This window comes from Balaenoptera physalus, assembly GCF_965194825.1.
Source record: "Balaenoptera physalus genome assembly, chromosome: 13".
Taxonomy (NCBI): domain Eukaryota; kingdom Metazoa; phylum Chordata; class Mammalia; order Artiodactyla; family Balaenopteridae; genus Balaenoptera; species Balaenoptera physalus.
Genome location: NC_138892.1, coordinates 96,346,097 through 96,360,841, shown reverse-complemented (window position 1 = coordinate 96,360,841; position 14,745 = coordinate 96,346,097). Strand labels below are relative to the sequence as shown.

At 40.6% G+C, this 14,745-nt stretch overlaps 1 protein-coding gene across 1 annotated transcript in view; it reads left to right on the top strand.

The window, feature by feature from the left end:
- The window catches only part of PDE6H (phosphodiesterase 6H), a 44,993-nt gene that overhangs the window by 21,458 nt on the left and 8,790 nt on the right, over window positions 1-14,745 (top strand). Inside the window, exon 5 of the mRNA XM_082421980.1 lies at window positions 10,203-10,276. The gene's annotated coding sequence lies outside the window, so the exon portion shown is untranslated. The remainder of the gene's footprint in view (window positions 1-10,202; window positions 10,277-14,745) is intronic.

The window sequence follows — 14,745 nt, the reverse complement described above, 5'->3', positions numbered from 1 at the left end:
CCTGCAGCTCATCGCTAAATCTCTTTGAGATGGATCATTTCAGACACACACAAGATATGTCTGGGACACCAGAACATCTTCAAAGAGAGTTTCCTGCAGCCCACCCACCTCAACGAGCTGCATTTGAGCTGATGTGTCAGTATTTTGGCTCTTCCCAGAAAGCAATAAATCTTAGATGTTGTTTTATCAGGTACACGATGTCAGTCAGGCTGCTTAATATGAGCCACTTGACAGTTGAAATGATGGCTTATGACAGAGAGAATGTTAATGTAAAATGTCAGTCCAGGTAAAATGGAGCAATTATTTATTTTTATAAAATTTTCTGTGTGTTCATCACATTAGGAAAAGAAAGTGGATTGAATACCGTCTTTTCCCCATGGACCTAGCACTACTGGCCAATGATTATGTATTTGTTTGTGGTCCATCTACCCCATTGGAATGTTAGCTCCATGAGGACAAGGAATTTATCTGTCTTATTCACTGTTATAACCATCTCAGCACCTTGAAAAGTGCCTGGAAAGAGAAGGACGTCAATAAATACTTCTTGGGTGAATAAATACAAGAATAAATGAATGAGATGATTTTGTACATGTGAAACCATGCACCTCAGATTGGGACTTGAACCCATGCAGCCAGGACTCGAATCTGGCCAAAACCCAGGTTGGGACTTGAACCCACATGGCTGGGACTCGAACCCGGCCAAAACCCACAGTCTTCCAACTGAGATCACACAGCTGGTTTCAGGACTTAATGAAGCTCAGGTTCTTGATGTCTCATCACAGAAAGAACTCAGTGAGAGACAAAGTGATGGGTAAGAAGTGGATTTATTTAGAGAGAAACACACTCCACAGACATAACGTGGGCCACCTCAGAAAGTGAGAGCAGCGCCAGGGTATGGGGTTGTCGGTTTTTATAGGAGTGGGTAATTTCATAGGCTAATGAGTGGGAGGAGTATTCCAGCTATTTTAGGAAGGGGTGGGGATTTCCAGGAACTGGGCCACCACCCACATTTTGATCGTCATGGTCGATCTTGGAACTGTCATGGTGCCTGTGGGTGTGTCATTTAGCTTGCTGATGTGACCATATACTGAGGCTCAAGGTCTAGTGGAAGGTGACTTGTCCGCCATCTTGGACCCATTTGGTTCTAATCAGTTTAAATCATGTCCTCGGGCTATGTCATTGTTTCAAAGGTTGTGCCCTGCCTCCTTCCCTCCTGTTTTCACATGGATGGTTGTGAAGCCGAATCTGGCCTCTGTACCCCAACACCGAATTAAATCTCAGAGACAGTTTTGGGTGAAGTAGAAAAGAGTAGTTTTATTGCTTTGTCAAGCAAAGGGGGTCACAGTAGGCTAATGCCCTCAAAACTGTGTGTCCTGACCTAGAGGGGGTAGTGAGGAGTTTTATAGTAATGGTTCAAAGAGGGCGTGATCAGCTCGTGGACATTCTTCTGATTGGTTGGTGGTGAGGTAAGTGGGCGTCAGCATCATCAACCTTCTGGTTCCAACTGGTCTGGGGTTTAGGGGTCTACGTGCTTGTGGGCAGCATACAGTTAATTTCTCCCACGGGTGGGGTTTTCAGTAACTGCAAAACAGCTCAAAGATATTGTTATGTTTATCCCTTGATGGGGAACTGGGACCCTGCCCCAAGGCTGCACTGTTGTTTCTCTTGACTGTTTCTCCCTTGTCTCTGCATCCCCTCCCTTCCCTAATTAACGGAACTCAGGGAAGGTCATGGAGGCCGTATGAAGCCTATTTCCTGTTGTCAAGAAATGGGGGACACAGAAAGGCTTTTGTGCCCAGGAGCCCCACAGGGTCCTGCTCGGTTTCAGTTGCAAAGATCAATATGGCATAAACAGTGGCATTCCTTCTCTGGATACAGCAATGCAAACTGCAGATGCCGGTTGAATTTTAACACATTTCAGTGGGATCAATGTTCTCTTACTTTTACTCCTGCTGTGATTTGTGATTCTGCCTGAGTTTACTTGAAGGGGTTGCTAAGAAGATACTGTGCTGATTTAAGAAGTTACTGTCTCTCTACTCCAAACCCACCATTCTGTCCTCAGCTTTGAGTGATGCAGTGGGAAAGTTCAAGCCATCAGAATGGAGTGTTGCTTGCCCAGTGGAGCGGGAATCAATTCACTTCTCTCCGTCGCACCAGTTATTGTAGCTCCCATCCTTCAAGTGCCTCTTAGGTGCAAAGCACTATCCTAGGCGCTTCGCACTCCTGTCTCTGTTGATTCTCCACAAACCTGTCTTGCAGGTGTTATGATGACATCATTTATCATGAGACTTGAACCCAGAATTTAATGCCCCACAACTAGAAAGTGGTGGAGCTAGTTCTTGGTGAAATCTAAGTCTAAAGCCTGATGGTTTGCCTTTTTTCCTTCTTCTACTATGTGCACACGAATAATCTTGTAGTGGCAATTTTCCTGTTTTCCATTAATGAGGGCTGCAGAGCACTTATGTCTTCACTGCTTCTAATCTGCATGTCTCTCACGGCTTCTTTTTTATTTGCATCATCTTTCCATTTTCAAAAACAGCTATCATGCCATTTCTTATATTTTCCAAAAAATTTTATAGCCTCAGTCTTGATTCTTAAAGATGTTCCTTAGAGGTTCAGGTCTGAAGCTATTGATCACTCAAAATTCCTCCTCTATTTAATTTTAGTGCCACATTGGTCTTTGGAATTTCAGGTTTCATATTTCCTCTATAAGTAGATTTCGAGTGGAAGACGGGGGCTTCCTTTACTGTTTTTCTAAAATTATGTAATTTGGGGGTATTTTGCTTTGCAAACATTGATAGAACATTTATTGTATGTTTGATACTGGTGTGCAGTTCTTATGGCAATATTAACCTAAAATAGGTAAAAACAGCTGTTTATAAATAAGAGAAACTGAGGCTTTTGAGGTAATTAATCAATGTAACTAACTAGATTGAGAAGACAGTGGAGCCATGCCTCCAATCCAAGTCTATTCGAAGCCAGAAGCCTGTCCGTCAAAACATTAAAATCCACTGTGTTCTCACCATCACCCAAAACTTGTCTCAGAGCCATAGTTTACAGAGCACATTCCTGGTTACCTGGTGCCTCTGTTCACTCCAGAGCCAATGGTACCATGTTGATGCCTGCAGAGGACTTATCTGACTCTACTGTAAATGACTGTTTACTTCTGTCACCCCAACTTGACAGGAAGGGTCTTTTTCACTGTTTCCTTCCAGCACTTGGCATAGTAAGGGGCACGTAGCTGGGGTTTAACAAATATTTATTGAATCAATGGATGAATGATTCTGGGCTCACCAAACATATGCTCAACTTTGCCTTCTGTGCCTGCATCTACCTGGGGGAATTTCCATCTGCTTCATCCCCGTCAGATCTCCATCATTAAACATGTGGTGGGGGGCTTCCCTGGTGGCGCAGTGGTTGAGAATCTGCTTGCCAATGCAGGGGACACGGGTTCGAGCCCTGGTCTGGGAAGATCCCACATGCCGTGGAGCAACTAGGTCCGTGAGCCACAATTACTGAGCCTGCGCGTCTGGAGCCTGTGCTCCACAACAGGAGAGGCCGCGATAGTGAGAGGCCCACGCACCGCGATGAAGAGTGGCCCCCGCTTGCCACAACTGGAGAAAGCCCTCGCACAGAAACGAAGACCCAACACAGCCATAAATAAATAAATAAATAAATAAATAAATAAAAATTAAAAAAAAAAAAAAAGACAGTAATGAGAAAGAAAAATTTAAAAAAAAAAAAAAAAAAAAAAAAAAAAAAAAAAAAACATGTGGTGGTTGTCACGTCGTTAACAGATATTTGTTGTTGACGAAGCTGATAAACTGATGTGGAGAAATAACTTCTCTGATTACCTACAGGAGCAGTGAGAAATGCCCTCGAGTGGACATTGTTATAACTGTACATTTTACTGAGATTATAGTGGCTGTGTCGTCTCTCTTTGCAAGTGGCATCAACCCAATTCACACTAGCTTAGCCAAAAGTATATTTATAACTTTTAATATATAACTGGAAAATGGAGTGTTGAAGCTGGCTTCAGACCCTGATGGGTCCCAGAGCTGAACAATCTTGTTTCTATTTTTGTTGGTGTGGCCCGTCCTTTCTCTTGATTTTGTGTGTCTCAATCTGGTTTCATTCTGCAGAAAGGCTCTCCCCGTTTGAGCAAAAAGGAAGGAGCGGGGTAGGAAGACCATAAGTCAGTGGTTCTCAAAGTGCTCCCAGCACAATCTGCATCACCTGGATTCTGGTTGGAAATGCAAATTCTCAGGCTCTAACCCAGACCTATTGGGTAAGAAACTCTGATAGTGGGAACTAGTAATCAGTGCCTTTTCAAGCCCTCCAGGTAACTGTGATACACACTAAAATTTGAGAAGCACTGGTTTAAGAGTGGGAACTGGGTCCTGAAATAAAAGGACTTCACCCAGTGACCTTTAATGTACAGAAATGGAAGAACACAGAGGTGGTCCCAAATGAGAGCTGTACATCTGGAATTCATCTGAGGTACACGGCACTCATTTGCGAAGAGCCTAATTCATTCACCCTAATTATGTCCTTATCCCTATTTTGAAGAGTCTTTAAAAAGAAAAGGATTTGGAGAAGATTTAGTGATGGATGCTATTTTGGTAGGTTCCACCTTTAAGATGGGCGGAAGAACTGGAGGACAGAGGGGTCTGTATTCCATGCAAGAAAGGCATTCAGGGTCAAAACCCCAGCATTTCATAAGAACTTTGAGAGCACTGCAGCTTCCCAATTTTACTTTTTGTTAGAGAAATGTTTTTTAAATGTTTTAAAAATTTAAGCACCATTTTTTTTTTTACTCTATAGTAATAGTAATCAAATTCTTGGATGAAAAAGTGTTGTTTGTTAATTTGGGGAGACAGCACAAAAAGGGAAAGTTCGGGGAGAATTGTGATCCACCCTGGAACCAGTCTTGAGGAAATAGAAATCCCAGTAGATGAAAACAGAAGCCACAGATCAGAGGAGGAGAAAACTGCCTAAATTCCTTGTATTTCCAGAAATAGAGCCTCCCTCTCCCCAACCCTGCGGACGCCAAAGGCTCCCTGGGGACCTCAGTTTCCTTAGCACTAGTAACAAGTCACTTTGGAAGGCTGTGTTCTGAATCATCTTTCTTTTCAGATTTAACTGTTTTTATTCTTGTTTGGTCTTTTAATGAAAAAAAAAAGAGATTTTCAGGACAGTAAAGATGATGGCAGCAGCTTGGCAGTAGCTGAGCTGAAATAAAGGTTGCAAGAGCTAAGAGAGAGCTAAATAATAATTCTAAATAATAGAACAATTCAGAATAAAATAACTCTAATAATTATTCTGAAGAAAAATAACTCTAAATAATAATAATAATAGTAACATAATAATTGCAAACACTCATTGATCTCTTATGATGTGCTAGGTCCTTCTGTTGTATTAACTCATTTAGTCTTCCCAACTACTGCCTGTTTTGCAAATGGAAAATACCGACACAGCTTGTCCAACTCAAAGAGTATTTGAATATAAACCTGTGAAGTTCTGTCCTCAGAACTTATGCAGTTTATCATTCCATAACACTAGCTCTTGAGAGAAAGTGAATCTCATCATAGTATACAGAAGTTTCCCAACATTTCATGCTCTTTAGTGTTGGGAAGGCCACCGCAGGCAGTTTACCTTAGGAGCTCCACCAGATGAGGATGGGATCCAACAACCGTCCTATCCTCATCCTGACCCTGTTATTACAGCTAAGACATCAGAGTGGAAATTAACTTCTTACTGAGAAGCATTTCCATCTGCTGACCTTCTACAGGGGTCAGTAGAGCTACCTGTGATTTATATTCTTTTTACAGTTCCTTGAACTCTTCGCTGTGAAGGTTAAAGGCTCTTTCTATTGAAATGATTTTTTTTTTTTATGGGAAAAGCTAACTTGAGCCTAATTTGGGGAAAAAAAACACATGAACCTTTGGAGGCTGGATAACCTGCAACCTGACTGCTTCACAAAACAATTGACATTCACATGTTGAGTTTCACTGTTAATCTATCCTGATTCTCCAAGACTGCTCAGAATGTTCATTGTATTTTTGATTTCACTGCTGGCTTAGCTGAAGAGCTTGATTGTTCTTATCTGAGCAGCATTAGAGTCTAGCAAGATCTTACATCATTCTACAGGAATCAATTTATAAGCTTTGTTTACTTCGAGATTCTAGTTGACACATAACTTTAGCAGCTACAGAATTACAGATAGCATTACCAAAAAGCTATTAGCTGTTCTCTTAGAGATAATATTTATAAATGAAATATAATTACCGCCTAAAAGCACGCTGTTTCCAGAGCTAAAAGCAATAAAGCTAAAGTAATAAAGAATTTACAGTTAGTTCTCCTGGGAGAAGGAGGCCTCCAGCAGAATGGGAAAGAGGCTGGGGTGAGGCCTGGGGCCAGGAAGGGGAAAGTAGAAAGAAGAGAAGGGGATCACGAGAGGAGCTAGGCTTTTCTAGACAGTGGGTATATTTCAGGCTGCGCTAAGAGAGCAGACACTGGCGCCCAGAGAGACTGAAAGTCTTCTGCCCTCACTGGGGGGAAGATTTTTTAAAGTACTTTTCCAACCTGATAGAAACTTTCTCGTGGGAATGCTTTGTTCACAGATGTTTTCCCCAATGATTTCTCTTATTTTCCCGGATAACAGGATTTTAGAAACATTTAAATGAATGCAACTCCAGCAACCTGGATAGTATATAGCCGTTGTCCTTGATGTTTACGTTCAAGTCAGTAAATAATTATTGAGCAACTACTATATGCAAGATCCTTTTCTAGGTATTTTGAGAGATACCAAGATGAGCAAGATATGATCCTTGTCCTCAAGAAGCTTAAAATTTCAAAGGGGAGAGAAGACATGTAAGACCGCAATCACTGATAGTAGTTACTCTGTGCCAGGCATTGTTCTCAATGCTTTAGACATGTTAACTCATTTAATCCTCATAGCAGCCCTACAAGAAGATGGCGTTATTTAATTTAATTGCTGAGGAAACTGAGATAGAACGTTATTATATAACTGGTCGAATGTTACACAGCAGAAAGTAAGTTGAAAGGTGAGACAGCGGGAGATGAAATACTTGCCTTAAAGTCATACAGTAAATCACTGTCAGATCCTGGGATATAATTCAGTTGGAGTCTTCTGATTCTCTGCACAGGCTCTTTTTATTAAACTATGAAGTCCTTTTGTTTTTTCCTTAATAATGAATGGGACTAGAAAGGATTTCCATACTCCATCCAAGACTCCTGCTTGCTTATTCTGAGAAAGCAATTAACTTTAACTCAAACTTTGTTTTTCTGAAGAGCCCCGAAAAGTATCCACTAAGGGTTTTATGAAACCTTAAGCAAAGAACTGTGTGTACTAATACCATTTTGAAAGTGTTTTCTGGCTGGAACTAATATAAACGTACATTTACTGTTGACTTTAGGAAGGCCTTCATATGAATATCGGTTTTTGAAGTTTATTTATTTAAAAAAATATCACTCATTTACTTAAAAATGTATGTTTTGGTTTAGCATATTGGAATCAAAGTTTGTTAGATAATGTTTTTATTGGGAAAACTGGTTTTATTTACATAAAATATCTAAAGCATAACTTAAAAGAAATACACTAATTTAAAAAACATCCTCGGGGGCTTCCCTGGTGGCGCAGTGGTTGAGAGTCTGCCTGCCAATGCAGGGGACACGGGTTCGAGCCCTGGTCTTGGAGGATCCCACATGCCGCGGAGCGGCTGGGCCCGTGAGCCACAACTACTGAGCCTGCGCGTCTGGAGCCTGTGCTCCGCAACAAGAGAGGCCGCGATGGTGAGGGGCCCGCGCACCGCGATGAAGAGTGGCCCCCGCTTGCCACAACTAGAGAAAGCCCTCGCACAGAAACGAAGACCCAACACAGCCAAAAATAAATATAAAAATATATATATACAAAAGTCCTTTAAAAGAAAAAAACGAAAAAAAAAATCCTCTAAGCGATTATTATGTTTAGTGAAATAAGTCCTTTTGACCTGTCCTTTTCACCTTATCTGCTTTCCTGTCCTTGACCTGTCCTTTTCACCTTATCTGCTTTCTCAGTTCCTGGATCGCTGTATTTCCCCTCCAACCATTTGGCATGTCTTGCTTCTGTGCTTTCAGCAGCTACTGAAACTTGACTATTTTCTATTTCAGTCTTTCACATTCTATGCTTTTTCAGTGTTCAAGGGGATAACTATATGGATAAATCAATTAGTGATGAAGGTTCTGTTAGTTCTCTAGGTCTGTCGTAACAAAGTACCACAAAATAGGTGGGCAGAGATTTATTCTCTCACTGCTCAGGAGGCTAAAAGTCCGAAGTCAAGTGTTGGCAGGTTTGCAGTCCTTCTGAAGGCTCTAGGAGAAGAAATTTCCTTGTTTCTCCCTAGCTTCTGGTGGCTCTCAGCAATCCTGTGTTCCTTGGCTCAGAGAGATCACTCCCATCTCTGTTCCCTAAGTTCCATGTTCCTTATGCCTCCTCTGTGTTTTCGTGTCTGAGTCTCCTTCTCTCTTCTCTTATAAAGACACCAGTCACTGGATTTAGGGCCCACTATAATCCAGTATGACATCATCTTAGCTAATTACTTCTGCAAAGACCCTATTTCCAAATAAGGACACATTCTAAGGTTCCAGATGGACATAAATTGGGGGGACGCTATACAGCCCAGTACAATGGGTTAGTAAGACAAAGCAGGAGGGAAAGTCTGCTCATCCAAAGAAATATTGTTTAATTTGAGAGGAATTGCAAGGTTTCATCTGCCCAGAATTACTTCTACTATTCTGTCATAGTTTTAGTTTCCCTTTATGTCTGATTGGAAATGTCCAATGATCTCCTTGAATCTGACACCATCTCCAAAAACCACGGTGACAAATGCCCATATGACTCGGGAGAAGAGGGAGGGTTACTTTGCTCAGATTAGATCAACTTCGCTAATTATCTTCCTGAAGAGCAAACAGAATTTTGTATGTCTTGAAAGGAAATGATTGTTAAAGAGGAGAGAAGGCAACTTGAGCATAGTGAGAAGACTCTAGTATCAGACAAAGCAGTTCGAGTCTCAGTACTGCCATGTACTAGTTTCCTAATCATGGGCAACTCTCTTGGCAGCAATCTCTGGGGAATTAAATTTACATCTAGGGTTGGTTATTTTTAGGATTAAAGAAAGACACAGTAGGTATTCAAAAACAATTCAAAAACAATGTTTCCTACATTAACAGTAGTAATACTAGCAGTAGTAGTAGAGCAAGGCTGCCCAAAAGGGATAGGCTGCTAGTTAAAGAGATGGCATCTAAAATGTATTTTACCTTTATACAATTTTGAAGAAGTTAAGCTTATATTCCATACCCAAAAACGGGACAGTAGGCTACCTTAGAATGCTGAAACAAAATATTCAGTATTTACTGGCATGGTCAGACCTCCAAACTCCTCATCCTTTGTATGCTGGATTCAGCTTACCCACATCTCACCTCTGGCAGCGTGCCGATGTTGGACCTACGAACTCCCAGGGCCCAGACTCAACCCTTCCCAACGTGGCACAAATTCAACTCCTTTTCTCACAATAGTTTTGTTGTGCAGAGAAGGTAATATGTCAAAGTTGGAGTACTTCTCAATAGCCAGCCAGCTCTTTCAGATAGCACCTTTCAGGATTCTGATCATATGTAAATTTCAGGTTTGTTTGTTTTTTACCACCAGCTGGTAGGCCAACTTCTTTCTCACTGCCTCTCAATCCCTCCCATTAGCCCCTGCTTTCCAAAATAGAGTGCTGGGGTGATCGTTGGAACTTGTCATGGCTTAAGCCTGGCTGACTTAGTCCACAAAATCTATGAATGCATCAGAGAAACTTCTGAGAAGTAGCCATTCCACACCAGTTTTGGTCTCTGTATTTCTGTCTCAGTCTCCTTGCTGGATTTCTTGCCCCTCCTCATCTCCCCCCAACATCAGCACCATCATCACCACCAACTTGGCCCCATAGGCTGTGGCCCCGCCTCTGGCTTGTGGTAGAAAACATTCAGGCAGAGATGTCTTTCTAGCAAATGCTCACTAGGGAGCAGCACATTGAAAGGTTTAAAGCCTTTGTATATACTTTCACTGGGTGGATCCCTTTAACCTTCTAAACAGTATTTTATTATAAAGGTGAAATGTATACTTTCGCATGAAGTTCTTATCTATTTTTTTCTTAGACTTTCAGGACAAAAACAGACTGGTGATAATACTGACCTGACACTGAGTTTTTATAGAAATTTAACGAGGCTCTGTGGGATGGTAAAGTACATACGGTGTTTACTTTGTAGAGGTCAAAATACACCTTATTTTTCTCATCCTCAGTGACCCATATCCTTCCATTTTGAGGAAAAAAAATCAAGAAAAATGTTCTGTCACATAGTTCTCTCCACTTCTTTCAGAGAACTGAAATATCTGCTACTGCCAACAGCAAAGGATTTTCTGAACAAAACAAAAACTTGTCCTTGCCAAAGGATAAAAAATAGTTGACCATTGGAAGAGACTCCAGTAGTGAATGGAAACTAACACAGCCCTAAATCCCTCTTCTCTTAGCATGATCCTTATAAGCTTGGGACCTTGAAGTGGAAGAGCAGGGGGTCATTGTGTTGTGTTGTATGTACTACACCAGCCAGTGACACAGGTAGAAACTTATTTAAGAAAAAGGACTTCTATCACCTTTAAATACCTGAAAATAATCTTCTTCTTTCTCTCTTTTTCTGATGGTCACACACACACATACACACACACACACAGTCACTCACACACACCCCACAAGTAGTTTTGCTTTAAATTGATTATGGAAAGGAGAAATGTAGAAGAGCTCCAGCCTATTTATCTCAGTCGAAGAATCAGTGAATCAGACTGTGACGGGTGGGTTGTAGTTAATTGGGATGAAAGCTCAAAATAAATGCAGTTTTCCATGAGTAGTGGTGAGTAGAACTTTTATACCCATATAGTTTCAATCCTATAGTACAAAAAGAAAAGAAGTGATGTGTGTACATGTAATGTTCTGGTAACATAAAGAAGCAATAAGAGAGGAAAGATAAAAACTAAATGCCTCTGCAGTTGAAACTGGAAAGCAGTTAGGTAGAGAGTATGGAAAAGCATCAAATGTGAAACAGGGGTCAAGAAGGTAGACAACAAAGATTGGTCCCAGGATTTAGCTAAGTGGGAGGGAAGAAATTACTTCGGATTGGGAGAATTGGAGTCAGAAAATAAGTTTAAGGAAAATGTTCTTTGAAAAAACGTTAGAATTGAGTAATCATAGCGCATTCAAAATACTGTGAATACATGTCATGAACATGAAAGTGGAGGGACAATGGGGTGAAAGGACATCTTTGTCCTTTGAGCTGGTTCCACATGAAGGTAGACAGGAGGAACCAAGAACAGAATTGATGATTTCAGAGAAGGAAGAAAGGATGCTTGCGGCTGAGAGTAAATTGTTCATTGTTCTTGAGATGAAATGGAATTTTGCACTGCTAGTTAGAAATTTATATGGCACAGGTCTCAGAATGAATTTTTATAAATATTTTATTCTGTAGATGGAGTGGAATTAGATGACCTCCGGCTCTGATAGATCCAGCAAAAGCAGACCATAGATTTCACATTCAAGTTCTCACGTCTGATATGTGTTCCTCACCGTGGGATACTACATCAAAAATAATTTTTGTCTTTTAATTCTCAAGGCTTTGCCCATCAGGTAATCATTTCCTGTAGTTGTTTGGGACTCATTTGCCCAGAACTCACCTCTGGAAGCAGGAGATCCATTGTGAGACTCACACAACAAACCTTGAGTGTCTCTGAGATGGAGAACTCCATGGTCACATTCCCTTTTTTGCTTTCCTCTCATGGCAAGGCTCTGCTATGTTGCCAGAAAGCAGCCCTGCAAGTTTAACGTGGCTTTATGGTGTCAAGAGCGATCAGTTCATACAATCCAACTAGGCTATTACTTCCGTGACCTCACTGAAAATACCACATCCTCTTGTCACTCCCGCTCCCCACTCCGTTGAATCCTATTATCTTTTCCAACTACCATGGTGACAGAAAGTCCTGATGTTGGTCATTCTTTTGGGAAAATGGTTGTAATAAATATTGTGGGGTGGGTTATTGCTCTAAGCCAAGGTTTTTCAATCTTGACATTTGGGGCACTATTGACATTTGGGGCACTATTGACATTTGGGGCACCATTGACACTTGGGACTAGGTAATTCTTTGTCTTGGGGGGTTGTCCTGTGCATTGTAGGATGTTAAGCAGCATCTCTGGCCTCTACCCATTAGATGCCAATAGCACAAAATGTCTCCAGACACAGCAAAGGGCACCTAGGGGAAAAATCACCCTGATTGAGAAGCACTGCACTAAAGCACTACCTCCCATTAATTATTTATGAATTGGTCCCAACAGTCTAGCAGGGCATTGAGAAAAATGAGAGGTTTCTAGAGCTCAGGAAAATCATCAGCTCAGGAAGTCTCAGGGAGTGGCTACAAAGGGTAAATATGCACTGGCTCTTATGAGGCAGAGGTAATTTCCAGAGAAGCATAGAAGACTGATGAAGGGAAGACAGAGATGAGGGGTATAGAGAAAGACAGCTGAATGGAAGAAGAAATATGAAGAACAATGTTGCCTTCGCTCTAGGTCTTACACAGATAACCAGAAGGAAAATCACAGTCAGGAAACCAAGGATCTGGTCTCCACTCTGCTCACCTCTTTGTTTTTAGACCTTGGGCTTATCCTTAGTTTCCCCATCTATAAAATGCGGCTATGTTTCCAGATCTGGGTATCTCAGATTGTTGTGTTAAGGTAACACATAAGAACATACTTTGTAATTGTATTCTCTTTAAAAGTGTCAAGAATCACTATTTTTGTACGGCTGTGCCTCACGTATAAGTCAGAAGGTTGGGAGGATGTTTCGCAAATCTGTAGAGGGCTTGGGGCTAAAGAGAGTCAGTTTCATCCTAGAGCAGAATCATGTAGTTTGGCAAAAACCCAAGTCATACTTCATAACCTAACTCTGGATTCTTGGGCATAGGGAACCATTATGAAGGGCATTCAAGAGTGTATATATCTGAGTAGATAGGATAGTAAAATTTAACTGTTAACATCTTCTATATAAAGGAATTTCTATTAATTTCAATGTACACTTATGGGTCTTCTCAAAGGGAAAACCTTAGTAAATACTAGTACTAAGGCCGCAATACTGTTTGTACTGCTTGTGTTCTATGGTAGAAAGAAGAATACTTGCCTGGCAAAAACTTTTTAAAAAGATAGTTTAAGTAACTGTATACAGAGTAATCATGGCATTTTTTCTCTTATTTTATATGGAGAGCTGATAAAATCTTTCTCAAAACAATTTTTTTTAAAAGATGAGGATTGCTGGTAGACAACAGGGGAACAAGTGAAAACACCAGATTGAAAATTTAAGGCAAGAAAACCTTTTGGAACTTCCTAAAAGGTTATGTTGAGGATCAGTTCAAGTTTTAAAGAAAGATTTAGTGCTTATTTGTTCAACCCTGGTAAAAATAACTAAACATGTTTGCCCTCGGGAGACTAGACTATTGTACCTGGCCAAAAGGAAGAACGACATTAGCTAAGATTAACCCAGTTCTTTCTGGAATATACGTGTGGCAGAACTGAGAAGTGTAGGTAGAAGCACAATGACTGGATTATCTTCATCTTCTATTTACGTAGGAAGTTAGACATCTTCCTTTCTCATTTTCAGCTTTTCTGTTGACCAAACTACAAATGAAAATGTGTGGAATATGCTTTAGGCTTTCTGTATCTGAAATACCTTTGGAAATTTCAGTCATGCTAAATTGGATACTGAGAGCTTAATTATAGTAAAATCTGGTAAAGTAGGAGGTAGCCTTCAGCAGCTGAGATAGCAGACAGCTTTTTGTTTCTGTCTGGTCTTTGGGGATAAATTCAAACCTTCCTCTCTTATACTTCTCTCTCTTTTCATTCCCCCAAGCCAGAAAGCTTAAACTTTTTGCAAAACATTGTTAGTTCAGTCATCTCATGGGGGATGATTAATCAGTAACCCCAGTTTAATGATACAAGGAATAGAATGGCTAGTTGCCAGAAAGACAAAGGTGACTTGAAGGATGTTATGAGGTTTTGAGGAAAATCAGTGTTCTAAACTAGCGTTAGATCGCTGCTTTATTTCTGTCAGATTCTAGGATTTCAATAAATGCCTCTCCAGAACAGTATAGAGAGTAGAGTAGTGGTAACTTTCAATGGTGAGGTATATTAAAAAATGGGGTAGGCACCCTCAAAGTTTGTGGGTTCCCTATCACTGAATGATTTCTGATAGGAAGAAGAATTTCTTTCCCTGTTAAAGAAACACACAAAACAGATGGATAAACCCTCATGATTCCCACTTAACTTGAAATTGTATAATTTATATGTGGTGTTGGATTCTTAGAACTTTTGGGAGAAAAGTACTGAAGCTATGTTTAAAAAAACAGGTCCATTTTATGGGATACAGCATGGTTGACGCTTGAGGACAATAAGCCCATCACAAAAAGACAAATACTGCATGATTCCACTTATATGAAATACCTAAGTAGCCAAACTCATAGAAACAGAGAGTATAATGGTGGTTGCCAGGGGCTGGGGGAGGGGGAAATAGGGAGTTGTTCAACTGATAATAGAATTTCAGTTTTGCAAGGTGAAAAAGTTCTATAGCTCTGTGAAAACACTTAACATTAGGGAACTAAGACATAGAAAAGTTAAG